We start from the raw sequence: 15,481 nt of genomic DNA, 5'->3' as shown, positions 1-15,481 counted from the left end.
CCGATACATATGGGCATGGCATGCCCATATGTGGGCATATCGGCCGGATAGTCTGTTCTGGACAACCGCCTACGCGACCGACTTGTCGCCAAGCACAGCACTCCCTCAGGTCCTCAGTGACACACGCACCATGCATATCAGAATTCCTAATGTTTAGTGTCAGTATCAGATATCATTGATTTTTGAGGGGATTCAGCTATTAGTGTAACATTAAATTCCCATTGACAATGAATGGAGAATTTACGTCATATGTGGACGAGCAAATCTGCTATTTTCGTCCTACACAAAGATTAAATTCCCATTGACAATGAATGGAGAAATTACGTCATGATGTACGATGATAAAAGCGCCCCTCACTTGACACTGGTGTGATTCTTTCCTCTAGTAAAGTCCATATCAATTTGTCAGATATGAATTAAATAAATCAGTAGACAGATGAAACGTCTTATTAAAAAAATATTTTTGGGTTTATTCCAGAGAAGAGATTTTACGTGCGTCAGAAATGCTTAGAGCTACTGTAGGTTCCAGATATATTTTACAAGCATCAGAAATGCTTAGAGCTACTGTAGGTTCCAGATATATTTTACAAGCATCAGAAATGCTTAGAGCTACTGTAGGTTCCAGATATATTTTACGGAAGTTTAAACAGCGATACAAGGTTTTCTTATACACAGTGCATTGGTTCATGTCTCGTCATCACCTCAGCTGTCGTCTGTGGAGTGTGGATCCCATCTTGCTTTGTTTCCTTGGCAACCTGGGTCGTCGTGACACTCAAAAACAATCCCAGGTTAATCTACTATCTATTGTCATACCAGAAGGAGTCCATCAAACCAAAACAAAGTTATAGACAGCCTCTGTAGTCAGACACACGAGACACCTGCGGGCTCCCAAATATAAGTGTACCAGCACATACAAATGAAATATATTATTACAAGCCTTGCCTTTTAATGTCTGAAGACAATATTTCCATTTGTCAAGGACGTTGAATAGAGATCTTATATGTATACTATGTAGCATATAGTCATAGCTGACGTACGTGTCTGCAGAGGCCTTTAGTCTCAAGATTCAGTACGTTTTTAATGAAAATCTACTTGCATATCTTGTACAAAGCCTAGTTATGGTGGTGTTACCGTATATTTAAGATACTCCAGTTGTAGCCTTGTTAAACAAATGTTTCAGTGTAATAAGTGTCAGTGTAATAAGTGACAGCAATTTGTGAAGTGCCTGACTCACAGGACATAATGGTTAATAGTTAAAAATAAAATGTCTGCCTGACTGGCTCCCCTGAGTTCCATATTCCACTTATCCAGTCTGCATGTACTCTTCCATACCCACCATGGCAATAGACCATCATCAATTTTTGCCGTGACAACATTTCTATTCCTGTATGTATATCACTCATGCAAGGCAGAAAGTGTGTGTGTGTGTGTGTGTGTGTGTGTGTGTGTGTGTGTGTGTGTGTGTGTGTGTGTGTGTGTGTGTGTGTGTGTGTGTGTGTGTGTGTGTGTGTGTGTGTGTGTGTGTGTGTGTGTGTGTGTGTGTGTGTGTGTGTGGCAATACGCACGCACATACTTGCGTTCGTGTATTTGTGTGGAAGCAATACAGAGGAGAGAATGACTCATAAGGAGGAGGTGACAACTCTTTCTTGCGCCTTAACAATGTGCTGTTTCTGATAAGGCAAGCTGAGACTGTGGACCATGGTTAATCCTCTCTCTGTATTGGACAAAAACAATAGGGGAGAGATTGGTCATCAGACTGCCTTGGCTTCTGTTTACAGTATATCTTCTGAATCATCGAGGATGGAGTGGGTCCTACAATCTGTTAAGATGCTCTGGAGCCACCTGTCAGCTTGTATAACCCACCTTTCCCTAATCCCAGCTCATTTCTTCATCTTCACACATGAAGAAAATTCCCAAATAAAATGCAGCTACTGTATATAGGAAAATTTGCTTTTTCCCTTTGTTTGTATTTTTGTATTTTTTGTAATATTTTTCTAGCTAACTATTCTATACAGTTACGCCTTTGGAAGTTATTCAATCAGTGAGAAGGTTTGGATCATACATTAATGACCTTCTTCCAACAGAGACAACTGCAATGATACCACTTTTTTATTACCCAAGTATGATTACTTAAATGTGGGTGGTGTTGATGTGCCCTAACTGACCAATGAGGCGTCTACCTATTTATGTCTGAGTCAACCCACGAGGAACATTAGCCAGATCCCAATACTCATCCTTTGATTGATTGATTGAAGTATTTATTAACAGATTGGAGAATTACAGTACATTTCAAGCACAACTCAATAAATAACCTTGCATCCTGGACTGCCCATAACTGCCCAAACTTGCTAATTAAAAGAATTAAATATATAGTATTAAATCAATCAAACCACTTGTGTGTCGTTTCCTTGTGCCTTAGGCCTGTGCCTTCGAGTGAAGAGGCGGGGTCTATAGGAATAAATGAGGGAACAAGAAGCAGGTGTGGAGATGGGCAGGGAAACCATGTGAGGGGAAGAAGGTGATGAGGCTTGTGAAACCATGTGAGGGGAACAAGGTGATGAGGCTTGTGAAACCATGTGAGGGGAACAAGGTGATGAGGCTTGTGAAAGTGGCTGAATCTGAAAAGAAAGGAGACTGAAGTGATTGGGAACAATGCAGGGAAAGTCTGAGGGTGTCTGTTGGATGGATAGCAGGTCTGGGGAGTTGACTGAAAAGTAGCTGGAAATGAGAAACAAAAAGAGACAGATGTCATGTGGCTGGAGAGCAGAGACAGAGATGGAACATGACGTCACCAGTTTGTACCACTAACTTGTTTTTGCACCTGCTTCCAACCAGTACGTTTTTGTACCCCAAAGATGAATAATACGATCTGGTGTTGTGACAGTTATCTGATATGGGTGATTGTGGGTTAGAATTGTGGTAATCCCTGAGAACAATTGCATAAACATGCATTTACTGTATGTATGAGTATGAGTCCTTCCGTCCGTCTGTGTACAGCTAATCTCCGGCACCGTTAACCCGGTCGATGCCAAACTTTGCACACACACTCCTTGGATGCCAACGATGAACCTCTGCCCCACATTTTCCAGAACGGCCTGTTATAGCGCCACCATGAGGCAGCTTTTCACATGTTTTACCTAAAACTGCACCGATCTGCGTGAAACATTGCATGCACACTCCCTAGAGGCCAAGGACAAACCTTTGACCTGCATTTTCCACATCTGCCTTTTATAGCGCCACCAGGAGGCCGACTTTTGTAAAACAATTTTTTTTATATTACTCCTCCAGATTCTGTCCAAAAATCTCACAAATCTCTATGGTTATGTGCGCAAGTCGGATCTGTCCGATATTTCATATTCCATCCTAATTGGCTATAATTGGCTTTCACAATTTGCAAGATTGCCCCGTTTTGAACAAAAGCCTCAAATCATGAACGCAGCGTGCAATTTACGTGAAATCTTTCACACATTTTCTTACTAGGCTGAGGAATATATCCCACCCTTTTCACATTGGCCTGTTATAGCGCCACCAACAGGTTGATTTTTGCAAAACACATTTTTGGAACAAAATGCCTCAAATCATCCAATTGCCATCAAAGGCGTATGAAGAAATGGCACCCTTTTCACATTAGCCTATTATAGCGCCACCAGGAGGCCACAACCTGACCTGCCCTGGTGGAGACCTGTGCCCCGAGGGGCACTTTTTCTAGTTATGTGTCTTATTATGTTAAAACCACTTAACTCCTTGTTGATTGGGGTCTCACAGGGGTCTATACTTGTTGACTCCTTCCTTTTTCCCCTCTCCACCAAATCTCTTTGCTGAAAATAGTCAATCTACAAGCTCAAAATGCAACGTGTTGAACTTGCGACACGTTGTGAGCTTGAAGTTAAATTGTGCTATTTTTGCTGGATAATTCACCCCAGAATAGGGGTGAACATTCTGGGGTTCATCTGGTTAAACTTTCATCTTAGCCTCTCTGCTGTCCTCAGCAGAAGCCATGGAATGTGACCAGCCTTTTAGCTGTGGTCATTGTTGAATTTCTTTCAATGAACTGGGCTTGTGGACATCACTGCTTTCTCTCCTAGTGGCCTTGTCTTCTCTCTTCGCCACTTCTCTTTTCTCTCTCACTCTCCTCTTTAGTTTGTTCTCTGTTCCGCCTCTCCCACTCTCTCTCTGTCTCCCTTCCCCCACCTATGCCAGGCCAAGCCGTGCATACTCATACACACAGTAGTCAAGGGGTGTGGGGGTGACCTTGCCCTCGCTCCCTCCACCCCACCCTACAATGTCCAGCTTGGCTCTGCTCTGGGCCCCACTCTGATCTTTTCATCCGGCCAGCAGATGTTATTCACATGGATTTGATAAGACCAAAGTTGTCCACGCTGTTTGAGAAAAGTGGGGCACGCTGTTTGAGAAAAGTGGGGGATGGGATAAAGAGTGTGGTTGGCTGGCTCCGAAATAATACCCCCCCTCCCCCCCTTTTTTGTTTCTTTTGTATGATTTAAGAGCCCTGCCCTATAAAATTGGGACCCCACACTACACAGCATTATCATTACCCAAGTGTTGTGTTTAAAACCTACTGCATATAGACATCTGAGGCTTGTGCCTATTACGGACTAATGATTTGTCTGTATGAAGACAAATCCAAATTTGAATATCCAAATTTGAATAGCTTCTAGTAGCCACAACCAAACATTTTCTCGGACGAATCTGTATACATCTGATGGTCTTATTTAAAAAAAATCCCTCAGAAGCTGAAAAACAGTGCATGGATTCTTCATTTGAAAGTCCCAGCTCGAGTGCAAGTCTTTACATTCAGATGACAGATTCTTTACCAAGTTCAAACAAGTTCAAGCATCTGACAGTACTTTACCACTGCTACCTGAAAAGGCTCTGGTAGCGACATTGCAGCAGAATGGCTTTTTTTTCCTCTTTATTTTTGCTCATGGGTGATCTGCTGTACCCAGCTTTATTGTCACCTCACTGATTTATTGTGTGTTTTATTCCGTTATTTTGCTTATTACCGGTATTTAATTTGCACACTTTAATTTAATTTGCACACATACAAGCAGTAGGCAAGCTCACTTTCAAATGACGCACTGTGAGCTTGTTTATCTGCTATCTTTGAATAGCCAACATATACAATCTAAAATGACACCGATGCTTTCCCGGTTTTAATGGGTCAGGTTATTAATGGTCCTCTTGTTGAGAGATGAGATTTTCATGAGGAGAAAATAGAGTCTGCAACACTGGTATGAAAACTCAGCTCCACTGGTTTATTTGAATCAACGTTTCGATCCCTGGACTTTTCCCTGGTTTTCATACCAGTGTTGCGGACTCTATTTTCTCCTCTTGTACTGCCTTTTGTCCAGCACCTGGGCTAGAGTGGAGGTGCATGCTCTATTACCTTAGATGAGATTTTCATCTCATTGAAAATAATCTGCAGAAAGTGGAATGGCCTCAAAATATACAATTCTCAGGGTTTGCGTGACCAGCAGCCCATGTTGAATTGAGCCCATCTCTTTGTAAAAGGTCATGAAAAGTAGTGAAAACAAACTCGATGTAAAGAGAAGTGCATGCTGCTTATTTATGGTTCAAGGAGCAAAAAGTTCTTAAGTGGAGTTTGAAGTGCATTCCTACTTGACGAGACCTATTTCTGACAACTGGGAAAAGCATAGGAAGTCATGCATCGTTGCTGAACAACATCACTCTTTTCTCTTTCTATCACTTTCCTTCTCTCCCCTTCTCTAGATGTGTGAGTGTGCAACACTGAACTAGTCTTTTACCAGCTTTCTGTCTAGTACAACAGAAGAAGTAGCATGGTCTGTGTGTGTATGTCAAATGACCTATTGAAATCATTTCGGCACAGTGTGCTTGTTACCACGGTAACATGGGCTTCTCTATCTCTCTCTGTGTGACTCTCTCGTCTGTCTTTCACCGTGTGTGTGTGTGTGTGTGTGTGTGTGTGTGTGTGTGTGTGTGTGTGTGTGTGTGTGTGTGTGTGTGTGTGTGTGTGTGTGTGTGTGTGTGTGTGTGTGTCGCCTCCCCTTTCATTTCCCCACCACACCAGAGCGTGGTCATGTGACCAGGCTGACGTCAGGCTGGGGAGGCAGGCGGTATGAGTGAGTTTGTTACTCAGCAGCTGTGAGCTTACAGAGAACCTCCTAGTTGCCCGCCAGTCACTGGGAGTTATCAGTCGCTAGCTAGCTGTACCTCAGTCAGTCAGACAGTCAGACAGTCAGACAGTCAGACAGACAGACAGACAGACAGACAGACAGACAGACAGACAGAGTACCTCTTCTTTCCGTCTTTCTGTGCTTTCCCCCTGTCTTTTTCTCTCTTCTCTTTATCTTGTTTCAATTTCTCAATATCTCTCTCTCTCTCTCTCTTCCCTCTCTCTCGCCTGTTGCTTCTTCCTCAGCTGCAGCTGCTGGCCAATCCTAGTTTTGAGAGAAAGTGCTGGGAATGGACTGCTGAAAGGCTCATACTTTTACTACCAAGAGAGGTAAGCCCTTGTGTGTGTGTGTGTGTGTGTGTGTGTGTGTGTGTGTGTGTGTGTGTGTGTGTGTGTGTGTGTGTGTGTGTGTGTGTGTGTGTGTGTGTGTGTGTGTGTGTGTGTGTGTGTGTGTGTGTGTGTGTGTGTGTGTGTGTGTGTGGGGGGCGAGTTGACAGTGTTACAGCTGAAGACTTGTTGCCTTCCTTTTTGCATTGTTTTGAGGGCTGCGTACTCGAACAGAAGGGAAGTGCAAGTAGTATTTGAGGTGCATTCCAAGGCAGCAGTGTGAGTGAGCATGCACTGTGCGCTGCTGCGTGCCTACACTCCTGATACACCCGGTACAACGGGTTGACTTTCTGCAGCTCTGCTGGCTTAAAGGACCACTGAGAAATGGAGTACTTTTTTCTCCTCTGTTCACTGAGGGGGGGATCCTGCATCGGGGTGTCTTTCAGATCTAGGATTCTGAGAAGGAGTTGCTTTCTGCTCCCTTTTCCTCATCTCCTCAGTATGTTGCTCTTCTCTCCCTCCATCTGCCTATCTTTCTCTCTTTCTTTCTTTCTTTCTTTCTCTCTCTGTCTCTCTCTCTCTCTCTCTCTCTCTCTCTCTCTCTCTCTCTCTCTCTCTCTCCCTCCCTCTCTCTCTTTCTCTCTCTGTCTATCTGTCTCTCTCGCTCTCTCTCTCTGTCTCCCCCCCTTACTCACTATCAGTCTGCATTTCCCTTGTTATCTGTCATGGCATACATACATAGGCGATGTGTCCTCTGGTCCCCAGAAGGAAGTGAGTGGAAAAAGAGAGAGAGAGAGAGAGAGACTGCGTGTGCACATATCGCCATGAGTATATAACGTGTTTTGTTGTGGGAAGTGATCAGCGGCTCCACATGGCTCTGCCCCCCCCCCCCCCCCCCCCCTGCCACTCCGAAAAGCGGTGCCAACGTTAGATCCGGTAGTGGGCTGGAGCTGGCAGGCTCCGTTTAACAGAGAGAGCGAGGGAGTTTGGGGGTGTAACGGGGGGGAGCAAGCAGATGCCACAGCTGCCACTGGGACCTCCCAGAGGGGGGTGGAGAAGACTCACAACAAGGGGGGGGGGGGGGGGTTGTATGTGGGGTGCATATGTATGCTTGTCTGTCTGCATAAAGTGTCTGTCTCTGCATGAGAGAGAGAGAGTGGGCGTTTCTTTCAGGGGTGTAGGTGGTGTGGGAAGAGTTGGACTAAAAGTCTGATGTAAGCCACCCCCTCACCAGCTTCATGCATGCCTGAGACAAAAGCATGCCAACCAGGCAGCCAGCCCACATTTATCCCAAACGGAGTGGAATGGAGGGGAAGCGTAGCAAGCAGTCAAACGGACCCTGGGGACCAAAGATAACAAGGGTTGGTTTGAATATCGGAAGATAGATACTGTTGCGTTTCTTTTGCTCTTTCCCTCTCTTCCCTCTCTTTCTCACTTGTTCTGTTTTTTGTTTTTTTTACCTCTAATATCTAGAATTTATGTTTTACTCTCGTGAAGTCCCTTTCCTTCCTGTTTTTTGATGCAGAGGAGACATGTAATAAATCCCCCTTGTTGTATCTCATGCATCCTAATTGCATGTCACTAGATCCACAGCTTTGACACACATGCGTGCGTGCGTGCGTGCGTGCGTGCGTGCGTGCGTGCGTATGCATGTTGGATATTATTATTAAATTCATTATTATGAAATACACACCGCAGCAGAAGAGATGAGCATAAATCATAATTTTACCATTCAAGCTTGTGTTGTTTTTTTAAGCAATGTCAGGTGGATGCAGAGTAATTCATCATGATGTTGGTCAAAAGGGGTCAGGTGGATGCAGAGTAATTCATCATGATGTTGGTCAAATATAGTTTAAGCAGAGACATAGATATTTATGCTTTCATCAGTAATGGTGGCGGCGGTGGCTCAGGGGTAGAGTGGCTGGATGGTAACCGCAAGGTTGCCTGTTCGAACCCGGGCTCCCCCAGAGTTAGTGTCGAAGTGTCTTTGAGCAAGACACTGAACCCCAAATTGCTCCCGATGTGCTGGCTAGTGCATTGCATGGTTTCTGCCGCCATCGGTGTATGAATGTGTGTGTGAATGGGTGAATTGATGCACAATCTATGTAAAGCGCCTTGGATAAAGGCGCTATATAAATGCACCATTTACCATTTAATGGTGGCCCTGGACTTCTATTCCCTTGGAAGGGTTCTGTTTCATTTCATGATGTAAGCTATGTCATCAATGCATCATGGCATTTTATGTTGAGCATTTTATGAAGTGACCTCAGAAGAACTCTTGGAATGATTATAAGATAAATCTACTTTTAAAACAATTTAAGGCCTCTGTAGTGTTTGTACTGTAACACGCCTAGTCGCTCAAGACAGACTGTTGACTCGCGTCAAGTAAAAGAGGACGCTGTTTTTCCTTTATTTTTAGACGATGGGTTCTCAGATTGGCAACCAACTGAAGAAGGTATAGGGGTGTGTGTGTGTGTGTGCGTGTGTGTGTGTGTGTGTGTGTGTGTGTGTGTGTGTGTGTGTGTGTGTGTGTGTGTGTGTGTGTGTGTGTGTGTGTGTGTGTGTGTGTGTGTGTGTGTGTGTGTGTGTGTGTGTGTGCATGACGTGTGTGTGTTGTGTGTGCGTGCGTGCGTGCGTGCGTGTGTGCACATTATGTCCTCAGGGTTAACCAACTCCAAATGTGTTGAGCGTCAGAACAAGGCCCATCATTCAGAACTTCCTGTTGTGAAATGCGCTTCATAAACACCACATGAGGCCATTTTGGGTAAAGAGACCAGGGGGACAAAGTGATGACGTGTGTTGTCTTTTTATATTAGACGTATACACATGCAGTATACAGTATGCACAAAATGGTGTGTGTGTGTGTGTGTGTGTGTGTGTGTGTGTGTGTGTGTGTGTGTGTGTGTGTGTGTGTGTGTGTGTGTGTGTGTGTGTGTGTGTGTGTGTGTGTGTGTGTGTGTGTGTGTGTGTGTGTGTGTGTGTGTGTGTGTGTGTGTGTGTGTGTGTGTGTGTGTGTGTGTGTGTGCGTGTGTGTGCGTGTGCGTTGATGCCTGGCCACCAGCATGGCAGCTAATGCAACTATAGTCTCCCATCATGTGTAGGAGGTGATTAGCTCTGCTGCTGCCATTGTCTTTTCTCTCCTCTGCTGTTATTACAGCCAGAAGCAGCACTGACAGAGTAGCTGTACACCTGCAGATGTGTCTGTGTCTGTTTGTGTATGTGCTGATGTGTGTATGTGTGCAGCAGTTTGTGGCCCCAGGTGAGTGGATGTGGGCGGGTGTCTCAGTGTCTGTGTGGGAGAGAGAAAGACAGAGTGTGATAGAGAGAGAGACTGTGGTTCCAGATAGAGAAATGCATGAGCGACAGTTACACACGCGCATATGTGTGTGTGTGTTTGTGTGGTGTGTGTGGTTACGTTCCTGTGTACTGTGTGCCTGTGCTATGCCTGTTTTATATTTAGTTGTGCGTGTGTTTTTTGCACCGTAAATAGCTGATCTACAAGCTCACGATGTGTCGCAGTGCACCGCATTTTGAGCTTTTAGATCGGTTATTTATAAGTCAGGCAGGCTTCATACTGTATGTGTGGTCGTCCAAGTGGGTGGACGTGTGTGGCAGTGTCTCTGGATGTGTTTGCTGTGAAAGAGTCCAGTGATGCAAGACTTTTTACACAACACCTTTTTGAGACTAATTAGTGCAGCCAGTGCTGGGCAATTTACGAAGGCATGTTGAGTTCTGCAATATCTATTAATTGTGATTTCAAACTTGTCTTGCTTGCTGTTGTTTTCTTTCCAAGCTTATTATATCTATCTACACACATAAACGTACTTGTACGTTCTGTCTTTGTACTGTATACCACTGCTATACTGTACTGTATACCACTGCTATACTGCTGTGGCTACTTCTCATGTTAGAACCAAGAAAATGCCAGAACTCAATATACTGTATGTCCTTTTCACATCCTCATCGTTGTTGGCAACGCTGAGGAAGGCCAACTAGGCCAAAACGCGTACGTTGTCTGCTCGTCAGAGGTAAATAAAATCATGTCAAAAGGACATAATTGAGTGCTGGCATTTTCTTCATTCTATCATGTATCATCGAGCCTTGCACCTATAAGAAACATTCTGTGTGTTGCGGGTTGTCTGCTTCGGCAGTACTTTTTACTTCTCATGTTAAACTCATTAACTGCCAGAGTTCAAATATTGCCTATTGCAGCCCTTGGCTCGTTGTCTATAGTGTTGGTCCCTCTATCAACAGTCAAGAACGTGCCCATTAATGTTGTGGTTGTTGTGTTTTTGCTTTTGTTTACATTTGTATCACCTATTGTATCACCTTTAACCTTATGTCCCACTGCTACATGCCTAACCATAGCCCTTTAACCTAACATTGATTCTAACTAAGCTCTTACCCTAAAGTAACCTCTTGAAAAGCATACATCTCCTCAATCGCCTACTCCAGTGGGTTTCAACCCTTTTCATATCATGGGTAATGGGTCAATTCAACGGAACTAATTCAAAGTTAGGAAGGCACTTGCATGGAGGGCCCTGAACGGCATGGCCAGTGTACGGAACTCCAACCTCCCCCGCCAAACCACGCTTCTTCTATGCAACGGTAGAGTCTGTTCTCCTGTACAGCAGGGAATGCTGGACCCTGAAGCCAACCCTGCAGAAGTCTCTAGATCGGTGCTACACCAGAATGCTGCATGCAGTACTTCACAACATCAGCAAGAGTGCACATGTTACCATCAAGAACCTGTATGATGGAATGCCAAGGGTGAGCCAGAAAATAGCAGCCAGGAGAATGAGACTAGCAGGACACTGCCAACTACACCAAGAGCTGCCAGCCAGCAAAGTAGTGCTGTGGGAACCAACACACGGGCAAAATCTCGTGAATAGCTATTGTACCCCACTGAAATGTTTTTTCAATGTTTTTCACACTTTTAGACCATATCCATCATATGGTCATCATATGGGCATACCTAACAATGGATGCCAAAAAAATGGGCAAATTCTAATTTCTGTATCAAAAGTCCATAAAACTATTTTTTAAATTACTTCCTGAAAATGAAAACGTTCTGTGTGATGACGTGTCGAGGCCCACATCATTAAAAGCCAATAAAAATGAAGCTCAGCAGTTTGATTCCCATATCTGCGCGTCCGTCGAAACACAGGTGTTACTGATTACAGAAATCCTCCGTTTTTAATCCAATTCAAGATGACATCCAATTAGGTTTTCAACCTAATCATCACACTAAAATAGGTTGTGTACAGGTTAGGAAAAAAAACCCTGGCTTTTCTGCCGTCTCTCTGTCACTTTGTAAACAAACCACTGTGCATGAGACGGACCTATAGGACCCATAGCCTGGAGGGATGCGACGCTCTGATTGGTTCAGAAACTTCCGAGCCAGTGTTTCAAGCTGAAACTTCTAAATAAAATGCCCACCATTTCCGTTTCACTACACCTTTAACATATGTGGATGTACTCAAGAAAGACGCAGGAGTGCAAAGCACCAACGAACTGGGCAGATCTGTATGGAGAACTGGGATGACTGGAAGCAACGATGGAGGGCACGTCTGAGGACAACCTAGAGATCATATCAAGGTCCATTATTTATATTTCGGCATCGACCCGCGGACCACCATTTGATGAGATTTAGCCTCTCAGACCCAAAACTTACAATATTTTGTTGTTGTTTCCGGATACGATTTTGTCCACAATTCCATGCTTTATTGATGTGGTACCACATAGGAGAGCTATCAGGCAAACATTGATCAAAATAACAATTCTTCTACATTCTCTAATTGTGTGCACTTCTTGAAAATGAAGTAATGTAGACGTAACAATATCTACAAGGGTCAATTGGGTAATATCAACTCAACATCATTTAGCTGGGGACCACCTGGAATCCCTTCAAGGACCACTGGTTTAAAACCAATGCCCTACTCCTTTTGTCCTCATCTGGTCCCCACAGGAACACACTCTTCGTTTAGTTCAGGTGAACCATATGAGCCTAATGGTTCTATAACATCCTGTGTTGCACTAAAACAAGTCTCATGTAACACTGATGGAAACTAAGTTGAAGGCAGTTTATGTAACTGCTGATTTATGGTTAGACTCTGGGACGGAACGAAGGGAGAGAGAGATGAGGGAGAGGGTGTCCGGGGACAGGAAAGAGAGAACCAAACCCAGGCAGCGTTAGAGAGACAGAGAGAAAAGAGTGAGATGTGGGTCTGGGACCCCTAGGGGGTCCTCAGAGTTACTATGTGATCTCTGCGTGATAGAAAATTTGCCCCTATAGCCCCTATTCTCATAGATAAAGAACTTTAGCCAAAAATAGCAGATCTATAAGCTTGTAGATCGGCTATTTTCGGTAAAGAGGTTTGGTGCATAGGGAAAACGAGAGCAGACCAAGTACAGAGTGAAAGGTCAAGTAAGAATTGACTGTATAAGTGGTTAAATGTCTGGCAAACAAGTCTACAGTATGACTATGAAGCAATCTATGAAATCTATGAAAAAGTTCAATCCCTGCGTAATGTCCAACTCCGCTAGGGGGTCCTTGGGCTGAAAAATGTAAATGTTAGAAACGTTGACTCATTGACATCCCTCAGTTTTTATCATGTAAAACGATGCACTGTATTGTGGCAGCACACACTCTCTGATATGAGAGACTGTGTATAACTGACAACTGTTATTATTATATATTATTTTTTTATGATATAATTATCATCCATTCCCATATCAGAATGAAATGCTTCATTGTTGGACAAATGGTGAACATTTTCTGAGATCTGGGGCTAGCGAGATCTACAGTACCAGCGCTTTTCCATCTGCTAATTAGAATAATGCAAAAATATAATACGTCTATTGTCTTCTGACTAGCGGGGGCATATCGGACAATAAGGCAAAAATGATTTATGGAACTTTTTAAATGCTGATGATAGCACTTCATGTAATGCCGCAAAAGTAAAAATGTGGATATAAAATTCAAGATGAACAAAGAAAGAAGACAGCTTATCAGTTATTATAAATATATTTATTTGACAGCATAACACCACAGAATAGATATATAGCACTGTTAAGGACTGTCCACACCAAGAACTATAAATATATTACAATTTTATAGCAATCATTCTCACTCAAGTCAAGTGGACTCACTCAACAGTGTTGATTGAACAATATCGTTGGGATTGCTGTCAGTGAGTGATTTGTTGAACGATAGGAACAATCAGAACTCATCAACATGTTCAACATGTCTAATGAACTTTATCGTTCATCAGTGTGGATGCTCACATCATTAAATGACCGCTTCTGCGCGGTCATCTCCACCATGCGATGGAGTTCTGGCCTCTTCAGGACATCACTGGAGTCACTCTCCACTGCCACGCAGAGCCTGCAGGAAACAAATACACATGCACACAGTACATCCTAGTATTGGTCCCTTGTATTTTATGTTATTAAAGGACCAAGCAGTCCTGAAAGGACTTGGTCCTTTATTGTTATTGTTAGTTTTTTCTTCTCCTCCTTCCGCCAATAATAGCAGTTCTGGCTGAACCGTGCAGTCGGTTGGAAATATGGTAGAGGGCCATGCCAAACGGTGAGGATGCGAAGCCCACAAACATTGGCCAAAGGGTGGCGCTATAGCACTCAATTGAAAATGCAAACTTTGAACGCGCATAACTCATGAACCGTTTGACTGTCGGCAATGAAACCTCGACACACATATGCGTCTCCTCATGCCGAACAAGTATCGTGACCTCTGACCTCTAGATCACCCGCCATTTTGAATTATATGAAAATCAGTTAAAATGCATCTCCTCCCAGGATCTTTGAATAAAATGCACGTTCTACACTTGATCTTTGGACCTATACGGACATGGGAAAGTATAGTACGTTTTTTAAGTGAAAAAAATAAGGTTTTATGAGCCAATGAAAATTGCCGTTTTGTGAAAATTCTTCTTTTGCCCCTAATACATACATGCAGCGTCATATGCTTATGAAACTTTACAGTATGGTAGCACAATCTATGGACCATTATCTGAAATCCCAGTTGAAGATAAGTTTGTACGTGAAAACATGCACAGTGAACACACTGTAGTAATGAATAATGGACCAGGACATATATAATTGACACTGAATGATTCTGCTGTTAACAATAGAACAACTGATTGTGTCTGGATAGCACAGTTGGTAGAGCTACCGCCTTCGGAGCACAACGTCATGGGTTCAAATCTGGGCACTGCCAACTCAGTGTATGACGATTAGCTTGGTTGTGTAGATCTGTTTGAGTACTTATGCGTTGGTTGGTACACAAAGTATATTTGCTTATTGCCTTCTTGAGTTTCCAGTGTTTGTACACAGAAGTGAGTGAGTGTTTCCAAACAGATTAAAATCTGGCTCCACCCCCCTCCCCCCGTCATTCTATTGGCTGAGCCAGGTCACTTCAGGCTATGGGGTTGTTGTTGCTGCTGGGAGGGACACAATGTATTTGCGCTCGTATGGCTAACTATGGAATTAAACATTATGAATTTCTATCGTACATCTTAGTTACAATGAAAATGAGTTGGCACGCTTTTTTTACGGGTAACTGTACCATAAGCGCAATATCACACCCGCGGTCCCGTGGCCGCAAATGAGGAAGTGGTGGCGGAGGCAGAGGCTCACTCTGCTGTCAACATATTAATTCTCTTTTATTTGTAATCGGTGGTGGTGCATATAAAATATATATTGCCCCTCAAATGAACATGCACCGTTGTGAGGCTGCTGCCTGCTGCTGCCACCAAGACCATGAAGCGGTACATAGCGGTTCTCATAATTTCAATAAAAAAAATCATGAACATACTATTTCATATGAAGAATGTGCTGGGGAGTGGGACTGGGGCTTTGAAGACACCCTCGCTGTGATTGGGTAAAACTCCGCCTCACCCCCCTCCTCCCCCCCACTAACCCCTCCTCCCCCTCACACCCCGACGTCCCGAGCATAGACTGT

The 15,481-nt window shown here is 43.7% G+C and overlaps 1 protein-coding gene across 3 annotated transcripts in view; it reads left to right on the top strand.

The window, feature by feature from the left end:
* Window positions 1-15,481, top strand: part of ncalda (neurocalcin delta a) — an 83,239-nt gene that overhangs the window by 23,126 nt on the left and 44,632 nt on the right. The window contains exon 1 of one of the 3 annotated variants that reach the window (XM_079502530.1): window positions 6,258-6,501. The exons of the other annotated variants lie outside the window; for them this stretch is intronic. The gene's annotated coding sequence lies outside the window, so the exon portion shown is untranslated. Of the gene's footprint in view, window positions 1-6,257; window positions 6,502-15,481 lie in introns of those variants that run through there. 3 annotated transcript variants of the gene reach the window in all.

This window comes from Electrona antarctica (assembly GCF_951216825.1).
Source record: "Electrona antarctica genome assembly, chromosome: 6".
Taxonomy (NCBI): domain Eukaryota; kingdom Metazoa; phylum Chordata; class Actinopteri; order Myctophiformes; family Myctophidae; genus Electrona; species Electrona antarctica.
The sequence above is the reverse complement of the archived record's forward strand: the minus strand, read 5'-3'. Positions and strand labels throughout refer to the sequence as shown.